Here is a 12,715-nt window from a genome sequence, read left to right on the forward strand (position 1 = left end):
AACAAACAAACAAAAAGCCCAGGGCCTGATGGTTTTAGTGCAGAATTCTAGCAGACTTTCAAATAAGAGTTAGTATTAATACTCCTCGAATTATTCCACAAAATAGAAACAGAAGGAACATTGACAAATTCTTTTTTATGAGGCCAGTCATGATACCCAAACTACATAAACACCCAACAAAGAAAGAAAGTTACAGATTAACTGCACTTGTGAACCTGGATGCAAAAATGCTCAGTAAAATATTGGCAAACTGAATCTAAGAACACATCAGAGAAATCATCCACTATGACCAAGTAGGGTTCATCCCAGAGATGTAGGACTGGTTCAACATACAAAAATCAGTCCATATGATCCACTATATAAACAAACTACATCCTACATAATATATAGAGACTGTTGCAATATTTAAAGGGGAGGGGGCTTTGGAGAGAAAGACACCATGGGACAGAGTTCAAGTGGAGGGGATTTTGTTAGAGGAAGGGGATCTTAAAAAACAGGAAAGGGGAGGGGCATTGCCTGCTTCTGGGGGACAGGAGCAATGGATGAGAGGAGAGAGAGAGAGAGAGAGAGAGAGAGAGAGAGAGGAACACAGAGAGAACAGAGGAGAAGGATGGAATGTGGGCGGGGCCCCTTTAAAATGGAATGTAGTGAATGTGCACAGGTGGTGACTTTAGTGGCTGCAGCTGAGATGTATCCTATCAGAACCCAAGGACAGGCCGGTACAGATGCCTGAACACTAACAGAGACCCTGTCGCAAGGACAAAAGAAAACTATATCTTGGTGCTAGGGAGATGACTCAGCAGTTAGGAGCACCGGCGAGCTCTTCCTCTGAAGGACCTGGGTTTGGTTCATAGCACCCATATGGTGCCTAACAAACATCTGTAGCTCTGGTTCCAGGGGATCTGGCTTCCTCTTCTGGCCTCTGCTGGACATCGCACATGTACTGTACTGATGTACTTGCAAGCAAGATAACATGCAAATAAAAAATTAACCTTAAAAATAAAGACTACATCTCTCCACATCTCCAGGACTTTATTCATCTTCCACGTTTTATTTCTCTTCATAGACCTTTTCACTTTCAAGCTAATGGGCTATATATGCATGTAAATATTTGCATATTATAATCACCGGGACAAGTGCCATGGAGAAAGTTTTCCAGTTCACTGCTGCCTCTCCAGTGCCTGAAATGGGCACGGCTCACAGAAATCGCCCCTTGCATTTCTGGTAAAGGATGGAGTATGCGGGTATAAAATGGGAGCAGATGTTTGTCCTGCAAAGATGAAATATGCGTCTGCAGGTAGGGCTTGGAGCAGCCCTTACTTACTTCTTTTGCACAAAACTCTGAGAGTGGAAAAGACCACACTTGCAGAGTACTTGCTGAATGTCGTTGGTGTGAGTGGCCACATTTTACGTACACAGCCATTTCATTTCACTGACATCACCTCTGGATTCCTTCTGATTTCCTTCTTGCCATTTATACCTTTTTATAGGGTGTTGCATAACAGTTTCTGCCAAGATTGGAACACTCCACCTGCAAGGAAACTTTTAAATAGGAAGGCAAACAACTCAAAGCAGCTTTAGGAAGTCCCTGAAATTTACCAGGCTCACTAGGCCCCTCCCACCCACAGTAAGCATAAAAGACCCCCCACCAAAAAAAAAAAAAAAAAAAAAAACAGGCCAAGCTGCAAAGAAGACTCCAAGACAGACCCGAAAGAAGCCAGAACCAGCTGAGCTGTGTGGAAAACGTTTAGAACAGTCATGTGGACTGCCCCGCTATTCCTGTGAGGAACCCCAATAAAAATCATCGGTTCACGGATTCGGACTTTGATGGTATATATCCATACTTTGGTCTGCCGTGCCGTGAGCTTCCTATCTAGGGTGAGTAGATGTGTGCGTAGAGTCTCTCCAGGAAATTTTTGCTACACGTTGGGTATCCAGGGAGCCACATACAGTATTGCAATGGGAAAGCGCTTTGAGTATCCAACAACGTACGTAGCCAGTCTGCGTCTACCTGTCTACCAATGCAAATGCCCCCCTCTAACCCCAGCAAATGTGCCCACTTTGAAAAGCACTGATGACGGAAAGATCACGGTTCAGCGATAGGAGCGGAGAGCCAGCCTCTGAGTGTCACTGTGCTACTGCTAGAGTAGCTGTGTGACCTTGTGGACAGTTAAACAACTTTACCAAGCTCCCATTTCCTCTTCCTGAAAACCAGGTCTGATCATTGCAGCTCGTGGGGACGCTATGGGGGTTGCATGCAGTAAGCCACCTGGAATCCTCTGCTCTGAGTAGGTATACAATAGCGTGTGTTTTCTGCCTTCACTTTCATGGGAGCCCAAATGCACCCCCTTGTGCCGATGATGGCCCATTAATGCAAGCTCGGCTCCGCTCTGTGGAGCAGCAAAAGATGAACCGGCTCTCCCCTCCAAACAGCTTTGCGGGAGGCAGTTTCTGTGTTCTCCTTCAATCTGCTCTTTCTAAAGGCGAAGACTCTCAGCGGTTCGCTCAGCCGTTTCTCGAGAAAACTGGTTTCCATTTCTAAATGCGCTCTGCTTTGACCACACAGCTTTTCAAACCTGTGCTGTCGAGGAAGGAGTTGGAACCCCGATGTGCTACTCCCAGTGCCTAGACAAGTGACTGGCACATAGTAGGCCCACACAAAAGAGACCTGTTTCCGCCATGAACCCACAGAGGTGTGCATGCCACTTTGCTCTGGGGCTCATGTCTGCTTTACCACCAGTGAAATTTCTCAGGTCCCACCCAGGCCGAGTTCTTAGGAAGCTAGAAATCGACTTCAAATTTGTTATTTTCAATTGGTCTGATTTTTATATTTATCCGTTTTACTTTATTCTTAGGTGCCCTTGCTGCATTAAGTGAATAATGTTGACATTTAAATGGAAATTGGTTACTCTAAGTTCCTCAAGTTCCCCCTCTATTGAGGGCTTTCATACTCAATACCCTAACCTCTCCTGGGTTCTGTGGAAGCACAGGGCACAGGGAGACCCTGAACTGGATGATAAGGAGGCTAGAAAGACGCCCCAAGGCCCTCGCTTCTGCATCCTTCCTGTAGGGTGAAGCTTAAGCCAACGGGTCCTCAGAGCACTGGGAATAGTGGGACATGAAGCCACAGCAGGGGGAGCCTGGTGCCACACGGTGCCTCTCAGGACCATCTGTCCATGTCGGGGACATAGTTATCTAGTTGCATAGAATGGTTAAGACGGGGAAGCTACTTAGCATGTAATGATGTATGACACAGCTCTCCACCTAAGGGAAGGAAGCAAAGAACTCTAAGGCCTGTCTGGTCCCCCAAAGCCAATAGTGTCAGCCAGAAATGCCCCAGTATGACAGGCTACCAGGGAAGACTTCCCCAGCTTTGGTTTTGGCATATTTCACAATCGACGAGAAGGAAAACTTCAGATTCCCTGCTCTTCCTAAAAAGTGGTGTAGACGTCCCACCAGAGACTGCAGGGAACTCCAGCCATATAGAAAATATATGTTCAAAACAGACACGCGAATATTTAGCAGATGTGTACAAGTGTGTGCGCATGTGTACCCACGTCTGTAGAGACGTTTTACGGCGTTGGCTCATGTTTGTAGGGGATTATGTCTGAAAAAAGTGGCACAGCCTGGCAGGTTGGTGGCCTCAGCAGCAATTGATGCCACAGAGTCGCTAAGGAACTTCAGTGTTTGCTTCTAAAGTGTGCAGACACCAGAAGAGGCCCATCCGCACCAAGGGTCAAGGGTCATTGCTCCTGCTTAAAGCCAAATGAATGTCAATGTTCACCACAGCTACAAGAAGACCTTGGAAGCAGCAATTTATGTTTAGTCACATGGCCAGTTATTAAAGCACAGCCAAGTTTTTTTTTTTTTTTTTTTTTTTTTTGTTTTAGTTTGTTGTCTGTTTTTTCTTTTGGCTGTTTTGTTTTTCAGACAGGGTCTCATGGATCCCAAGATGGCCCCATACTCACTATGTAGCTAGGAATGGTCTTAACTTCTGATTCTTCTGTCCCCACCTCCAGCTCACGATGGAGTTAGGAGCACGTGTAAGACATAAAGATTAAAATCAAGGTTTTATGCATGCTAGCAAGTCCTCGAGCAACTGAGTCACAGCCTCAATTCAGATAACTATGCTGACACATTAACTACGACATCAGTGAAATGATCAGTCACCTCAAATACAGTACATTCTCTCGTATAAGCTCTGGAATGTCAAGGCAAGGAATCTATGCATAACCCTTCCCCACTGCAGAACACATCCGGCTGTTTTAATTCTTTTTCCTGCACTTATCATCGCTGCAAGCATCTCAAGCATCTCTTGCTACTTCTCCCTCTACAACCACAGAGCTCTACAGGACTAGAAATGTTGTCTTAGTCTTCACTGTGCTGCGAGCACCCAGTAACAGTCTGTAAACATGAATAAACACATCTGTTTCCAGGCTGGGAGAATAGTGGTATGAGGGTGAACTTCCCCGTGGGAGCCAGCGCACCCCCCAAGTATTAGCTGAGGTTTGAAGCTGGGAACGCAGCCTTCACAGCCTCCTCCACCTGTCAGGCACAGAACAACTCACAACTGCAGACCACAGGCAAACCAAGAGGGTGTGGGATACTATCCAGTCTCAGCCCACAGGGAGAAAGGACGAGCTGGTGAGGGTTCGTAAGTACTAAATGGTGGGATCCAGGTGGACTTGACATTAGCAAAAGCAAGCCTTCTTGGTACTGAGTGGACCCTGGGGTCATTATGGGCTTTACTATGACAGAAACAAAGCAACAGGACTTGTGTCTCACAGTGGCTGTGTAAAGTTGCCTTTACATGCTGGTAGGATGGCCTTAGAGACCACTGATTTAGTGTCATAGGTCCATTTCCCCAGCCACCTACTCCACGATTCAGCCTTGGCCACCACAACTATTTGAGAAAGAAAGTGGTTTCCGCGTCCCTGAATCTGAGGTAGCTTGTTTTGATGCAGTTGATGAAACACGATAGCCAGCTGTTCCCAGAGCTTATGTCATTTCTTAATGTTAAATTGGCAGAGTAGCGAGCATGACATTAATGGGGAAGCCCTCCCCGCTGCGATCCCCTCAGAGTCAGCCAAGTGTCCCTCTCTTTTCCTGAAATCTAGTCAAGTAAATGTTCTGTCAACTTTTCAATAAATCTTTATGTGAATGGGCGTTTTGTCCACGTGAGCATGTGCATGCCTGGTACCCACAGAAGCAAGAAGGGGTTGTTCAACCCCTTGGAACAAGAGTTACAGATGAACCAGAGTTACAGAGTTACAGGTGAGCATCCATGTGGGTGCTGGGAATCAAGCCTGAGTCCTCTGGAAGGGTGACCAGTGCCTGTAACCACTGAGCCACTCCTCCGGGACATGCCCCACCCACCCACCCCCCTCCCCTCCTTGGCATTTAGTGTTTGCTGTTCACTGTATGGTAACAGCAGAAGAAGCTTGAAAGGTTTGGAGATCATTGGTCCTGAGGATTTCCAAGCTCACTCATGGGGGAATTACTGACCGCCTTGGTAAACACTATTCGCTGGGAGACACACAGTTTGAAAGCACATTCCTCCCTTTCAGACACAACTTTTGTGACGGGATGATCGTTCAACAGGGAGAAGGAAGAAAGCGCAGTAAAGTCATACATCATGGTCGCAGTCCATCCCGCCACCATTTCTACTTCTGGCACGTAATAAAGGGCAATGCATTAATAAGAGACAAATTCAGAATTCATTTCCAGCCAAGAACAACTGCAGAAAAGATTGCTGTTTGACCTTTGCATTTTCCTTCCAGAAGGAAACAAAGACCAAACTGTCAAAGACCCACGTTGCTGTGAGTGGGCTGAGATTAGATTCTCTACCTGTTTTTTTATTTTTTATTTTTTTTTTCCTTTCTTCCATTATTTTAACACTTAGCTGTTTGGGGGCAGTTGGAGGACACACGCCGGGCACCACATGGAGGTCAAAGGGCACATTGTGGAAGTGCAGCTTTCTCCTTACGGCAGCTGCACCCTCAGAGAAGCAGCTCCTTTCCTCTCTGAGCCATCTTGCCAGCCCATGTAACTTTTCTTCATGTAGTACTTAGAAATGGCTGAGTAGCAAGCCTCAGTATGTGTGGATGGAGTAGCTAAAATCTTAGGTGTATCCTGAAAAGTGAGTGAGTGACCCAGAGACTGGTATTGAGGCTCAAACTTTTTTTTTTCCTTATGCCAGACGGCATTTTATTACCATCATAAAGGCAACACTAGGCACTAGATGTAGCAAAATATGCTCTGACAAACTTTCTGAAATTAATGCATAACCACATCTGTAAGGTTTTTAATGAACAAAAAAGTTAAATACAAACTTTTGCATGCAAAATAGATGACGGTAAAAACGGCCAACCTCAGCCAAGTACTAAATCTCTCTCTGAGGCTCACAGCTCAGGCCAGCCCTTTACCATTGTGAGGTTCATATCCAACCATACCTAGGATGAAACATTTATGGTCATCCTAGGTTAGTTTGAATCCAGTTTTGAGAGGAAGCCAAGCTACTTCAGTTCTAGAAAAGAAAGTCTCTAAGATGAGCATGTGCTGCTCTGAGGATGCACAGACCTCGGTTCCTTGGCCATATTTCCACGAACTGTGCCCGTGACATAGCGTCAGACTCTCTGAAAGGCAGCCGGGTCCCTACACACAGCATCGTCATTTCTTCTGGCCTTTTCACGTCTAAAAAGAGAGGACCTTAGCTTCATGTTGGCAGTTCCTACTCCAGCATTAGAGAAGCTGGCGACACTCCCTCTTCCCCTTGCTGAAGTGTCTGTCCCCCTGCAGCAGGAAGTGGCCGTTCGATTAACATTCTTCTCAGAAATAAATAGTTCAAACAAATAATTCATAGTTAATTATAAAAGAGCATCGAGAAAAAGACACTGCCCAGTGTTTGCAAACGAGTGAATGAAAACATGTGAACAAACATACAGAAAAATACAATCCGTAGAACAAATCCTGCATTTCCCACATTCATATGGAAATAACTCTTTAAAACAAAAAGGCATCAGTTAGCATTTGTTTTTGTATGGGGTGAACAGTCCAGGGCTCCGAGCAGGCACAGCCTTACAAACAGTGTTGCAAGCAGCCCCTCCACACCTCAAGTCAGGGCTACCCTGGAGAGGCCTTCATGATAGCTCAGTACCTGTGAACAGAAATGATACGGGGACTTTTTAACCCATAATGCATGAGGTATATGGAAACATCCATGAAAGAACCACCAGCAGCAGGTCAGGGCATCGTCACAGCAACTGCTGATGAAGGATTTCCCACACCATCTTCTTCCGGAAGAGAGGCATCTGGTGCTGAGTAAATGTGATAGGTTTGTCCCTGGAAATATAATCTGCATATTGACAAGTAAACATCCCACAATCACTCCCATTCAACTGTTGAGGGATCTCATGGGGCTTCATGCTGTAGTGGGTCCACTCTAAGAGATTGAGGTCTGTCTTTCTCTTGGTCTTACTTTCATCCTGCAAATACTGAAGAAGAATCCCACAGATCCTGCGGCCATTCTGTCCCATAGAATCCAGGTATTTAAGACACTTTTTTCTTAGGTCCATCACCACCAGGCTCCAATGCATCATCTGATGAATAGGTACCAGAACAAGTTCTTGTTCAAAGAGATTTACCCCTTTGGTCCATCTTTTCACTGTCTGGTAACCCCCAGACTTTAATTTAGGGTAGAAGAATGTACTGAATGCATGAAGTGCTGGGTAGCCTTGCTTCTTACTCCTTTCCACTAAAAGATTCATGTAAAAATTAATGACCTCATCATTGAGCCACTGGTAGTTCTTTAAGGTCTGGATATCTCTCCGAGTAATTTGCAATTTAAAAGCGCTGCTTAGGATCTCATCTGGTGGGCCATGGCGGAGGGCATTACTGATCTCCTCTTCCATGTCCTCTGTAAGTTCCAAGAGATCTGTTCTTCTCTCCTTCTCTGGGCTAGGGGAGTTCTTTGCCTCTGCCTCGAGTCCTGATACCTTCCTCCTGAGTACGCCATTGCTCCCATTTCCAAGGCGGAGCCGGGCAGACACTTCTTCTGACAGATCAGGCCTCAACTGGCGTCCCCTTGTACCTTCCTTTTCAAATCGGAGTCCCACTGCCTTCTCCGGATCAGCTTTTCCCTTTGCATAGCTCTTCTCACTTCTCACTGAACAGAGAGGTCCCCTTGTTTCAACAACTCTGTACAGTTCTGGAACACAACGGGCTGCTCTGACTGCACAACTCTGCTCTTCTACCCAGTCCTTGGCCTTTAATGTGTCCGTCTGGCTTCTCTGAGAGCTATGCTGTGAAGCCACAGGACGGTGACTACCTTCTCTAAGTCGCTCCAGTAACTTTCGATATTTTTCTCTTTCATCCTTTTGGACACCCTCCTCCACAGCACAATGGGGACGCCTCACACCCTTGCCGCCCTCTTCAGAAATCGTCTCTGTTACACCCTGCTCCTGAGGTTTCCATGTTAAGGAACTCTCTAGATTGCTTTGGCTATGGCGACGGCCGCTTGGTCTTCTGTTGTCGCCTTCTGATTTCAACGTAAAACCAAAAGAAGGCAAGACTCTACGAGGCTGATCCCGGGTCACTGTCACTCTGATCTTGGGATAGTCACGTGTTCCGTTAGGAGATTTACTACCCAGTTCCAGCATGCTGTTGCAGGATCCAGAACCGGTCAGTTCACAAGAAGAAGAGTTGGAAAGAAAACCTCTCCTAAAGGGGCCACATTCCGTGTTCCGTTACAAGCAGAAGACACACCCCACCGGCTTTGTGGTCAGCTGGAATGGCAGTCCAAAAAAAACCAAAAAAAAAAAAAAAACTCGCAGCATTGCACAGACTGTTTCTCATTGGTGAACGAAGCCATCTAATCTTGGTCTTTTAGCTGGGATTCCATCAGTGTCCACTGTAGTAGAACACAGAGCACAGCTCGAGCGCCGCCTCTTGAGCGGGGTGCGGCCCCGGGTGCGGGCTGCTCACACAAGCAGACAATGGTACCTAGAACATTAGCCAGACATCTGCACATTCCAGGCCTGAGCAGCCCAGGCGGCCTTCACACCCTCACCCTGAGATGCGAACCCCAGAGCTGTCGCCACCTTCCCTGCTTCGGCCAGAGCCAGGCTCAGGCGCCAGGGCTCAAACTTCAAACCAAAGATCAGAAAAGCTCTTGCTCTACCTCAGAATGAAGGGCGGTCCTTGCCTCTCCCCGGGGTGGCCTGAGACTTCAGTGTCTTCTTTTCCTCGGTGTGGCTGATGCCTGATGCTGACTACTGAAGACGCCGCTATCTTTTATACCCTTCCAGTGCTGGGATTAAAGGCTTTTGAACTCTGTTACTCTTCTATACTGATTCTATGTCGTGTATCCCTGAGTGGCCTTGAACTCAGGGAGACCTGTTAATCCAGAGTCCCGGGATTAAAGGTGTGTGCCTCTACCTCCTGGTTTCTAGCTGCTGGGATTAAAGGTGTGTGCCTGGCTTCTAAGGCTTGTGACTGACTTCGCTTTCCAAATCCTCAGGCAAGCTTTAATACATCATAAATACTATATCGCCATAGGTACATCAGAAAATTTGTAACCAACTCAGTAAAAAGGAAAACACCTATTTCTGTGTATTTCCCTTATTTCTGCGACCAGAGCACCCATCACAGATTTGCTGCTACTGGCTTCAAATCAAGGTTTGGGGTCATTCTGAAGAGGTCTAAGGGGATTTTTAGCTGGGTGGCAGAATAGAACAGTGCTTGGGTGCAAATATATTAATAATAATAATAATAAAATGTGAGCCCAGGCTTGGCGGGGCCTTGGGTGCTCACCTAATTGAACTATCCTGCGCTAAGCCAGAACCTTCCCCAGAACCTAGGGAGGGTGAAATAGAGAGGCTGGCCACCAACCTGATCCAGTCTGCCTGGGCTGTTGGAACTCCCCAATTATGAGATGAAAATTTTCCTTCTCGTATGAAGCACAGTTCATTCTGTGGCTCTTGGTTAATGACATCAATTTATGTCACAGAACTGCAGGGGACAAGACTATCTGCTAAATGACGTGTGTGAGGAGAGGCTGAAGCAGGGGAAGAGATGCCAAAATCTCAGCTTGCCCGTCGCAGGTTCGGCTGGAAGCTCTTCGGCATGAAGAAAGACCACTCTGTACTCTTTTGTCCAAACAGAGATGGCTCCTGAGCGGTTGACAGTGTACTCTGAACCAGCCTGTAGATTGTGCCTCTGGATGAGGACAGGGGAAGACTGGACCAGTGAGGTGAACACAAACTGCCCACAGGCAGACTGCGGGCAGTCGAGGTAACTGTAACTCCTCTAACTAGCTATGGGTCTATTCTTCAGACCTTCACATTAACAATGCCATGGAACTCACCTGAATTTACCGCTGAGCCCCTCACTTAAGATACCTAGAAGGGGGCTCTAGGGATAACTCAGAGGTAAAGGGAGGCTATGCCTCTTGCAGAGGACCTGGGTTCAGTTCCTGGCACCCCCACACGACAGCTTACAAGAGCATGTAATTTCCAGTTTCAGGGTGTCTGATCTTTTCTTCTGGTTTTGGTAGGCTTCTGTGCATAGATGATGCACTCATGCACACACACACACACATTAATTAATTAATTAATTTTAGAAATTAAATATCTGGAAGTCCCAGACAACTGTTGTAAGCCTCATAGAAGGCCAGGCGCTGTTTGGAGATACACGTGGATGTTTTCTTCTGTTGCTTTGGAGGTACACTTTTTCCCAATATTTTCTTTTCAAGGTTTATGGATGTTTCTTCCCTCTCTGAATTTTGGGCAGCAGTTTGTTTACCTGGCCTGTTTGAGCCCTTGAATTCATAGCACATAGGGAAGTCTTTGGCCCCTGAGTGTCACACCCAAAGGCGAAGTCCACAGCTATTTAGTTGGCACCATGGTCACATTTTGATGCTCGGTGTGCTACCTTTTTTAAAAGCAACGTGCTGGTAGGCATCCGTGTTGGTAGGATTCCAAGTGGCTACACGCCATCAGCCACCAGCCTGCGCTAAAGGATGCGTACGCCTCTTCAATGTTGGTTCGCTCTGCTAGGAGAATACACTTCCCTGGTATATAAAATCTTCAAGGTTCTCTTCTGGCTAATTTGCATGGGAGAATTAGGGGACCTTTGAGGAGGAAGAGGGGGCAGAGGCTCCTGTATACTTTACCTAGAGTTGTGCAGCAGTTGCAGAGGCCCAGGAAGACCACGCACGCAGGCTGCGCTGCATTCAACATGGAAATTATTCTGTAATTGAGCAGTATTGGGTGCCATAAGGCTGAGCCTCCCAGAAGGAAGAATTTTAAACGTTTTAGGAATATTATCTGGGAGATTTGCCTTTAAAAAAAATACCCATTTGAAATATTTGGATTATTTGGATGACTTATCAAAAAGTCATTTTCTGGAAGTTTAAAATATTCAACAAATGACCTGGATTCCTTCTTCCTTGCTGTTGGTGTGTAGGAACACGCCCCAAATGCACACACTCTATCGCAAGTGCTTAGTCACTGGGTTCCAGTTCTTTCTCAGGAAGGAGGACAGGCTGGCTCACAAGAGCCAGGTCTCTGCATTCACCCATGAAGCTCTCCTGGCTGCCCACGAAGGCTCAGTCCTAGTTTTTCAGGAAGCTGCCCACTGCAAATGCTTATGCCTTGTCCGCCTAGGTTCGCCCCGCCCCCGCCTCTCCCGATCTCCCACTGTCAGAATTGCCCCTGCTTTCCTAAGTCGAGTCACCAGGACCGTCATGGCGTCCCCTCCCGCTATCTCTGTCTCTCCACCCTTCCTTTCTATTCCCAGTGCCCCTAGACCCCTGCTGCTTCAAGCCGGGATAATTATAATAGCATCCTAACTAATCTCTTACTTGTTTCTCCCTCTCCAATTCACTGCTGCCACAGTAATCTCCCTAAAACACCACTTAATCATGCCAAACCCTTAATTAAAAATCTTCATTATCTCTTCATTACCACTAGGATGAGGTCCAAGCGCCTTAGTTTCCTTCCACATCCTGGCCTCAGTCCACATTTCCAGCTTAGGGCCCACTGTTTCCCGGTTTCCACAGATTCTACCAAGGCCGTTCTAGTCACACCATTCATGCACCTGCAACAGCTCCTCCGGGTCTGCTGAGACTTTGAGAACCCTGTCCAGTCCTTTTACCTTTTGTGTGACTTCATTGCTGGATAACTGTGCCCTTAGAGGTCTGTTATCATGGCGTGCCACGAGTCACTGATTCGCTGGTGAAGTCTTTCTGTTCTCTTCCTTTACCGACCACATCCTCTGAAGTCAACGAACTGCTCTAGACCCGTCTTTAGACATCCCCCTACTGTAGACAAGCAAGGCTATTCGCCATTCCCAGCAAATAATAATTAGGATGTGATTTGGGTAAAAGGTAGCTAGAGTTTGGTGGCCAAAGGAAAGGATTGCCACAGCAGCTGTACTCTGCCCTTTATTATTTCAGAGGGTTGCATGGGTAATTGCAGCAACAAGTTATACAGAAAGGGAACTTACCCGGTGTACCTGGATGGTCACCGAAACTCGCCCGGTTTCAGAGAGATGCAGTTAAAGGAGAAATGTGGGGAGGGGTGGTCCTTTGTGGGGAGGGCTTTCCACTTCCCTCCCCTAGGCACCGCAGAGCACTGTGAGACTCGCTAGTGACAGCACTCCTCGTGTGTGGCTAGAGAAGGGTAGAAGGCCAGGGGACAGTGGGCCATGCCTCCGT

General features: G+C 46.8%; 1 pseudogene; it reads right to left on the minus strand.

The window, feature by feature from the left end:
- Positions 1 to 7,235: 7,235 nt before the first annotated feature.
- Positions 7,236 to 9,028, minus strand: LOC127230466 (sentrin-specific protease 2-like; annotated as a pseudogene).
- Between the last annotated feature and the right edge of the window lie 3,687 nt (positions 9,029 to 12,715).

This window comes from Phodopus roborovskii, unplaced genomic scaffold, assembly GCF_943737965.1.
Source record: "Phodopus roborovskii unplaced genomic scaffold, PHOROB, whole genome shotgun sequence".
In the NCBI taxonomy this organism is placed as follows: Eukaryota; Metazoa; Chordata; class Mammalia; order Rodentia; family Cricetidae; genus Phodopus; species Phodopus roborovskii.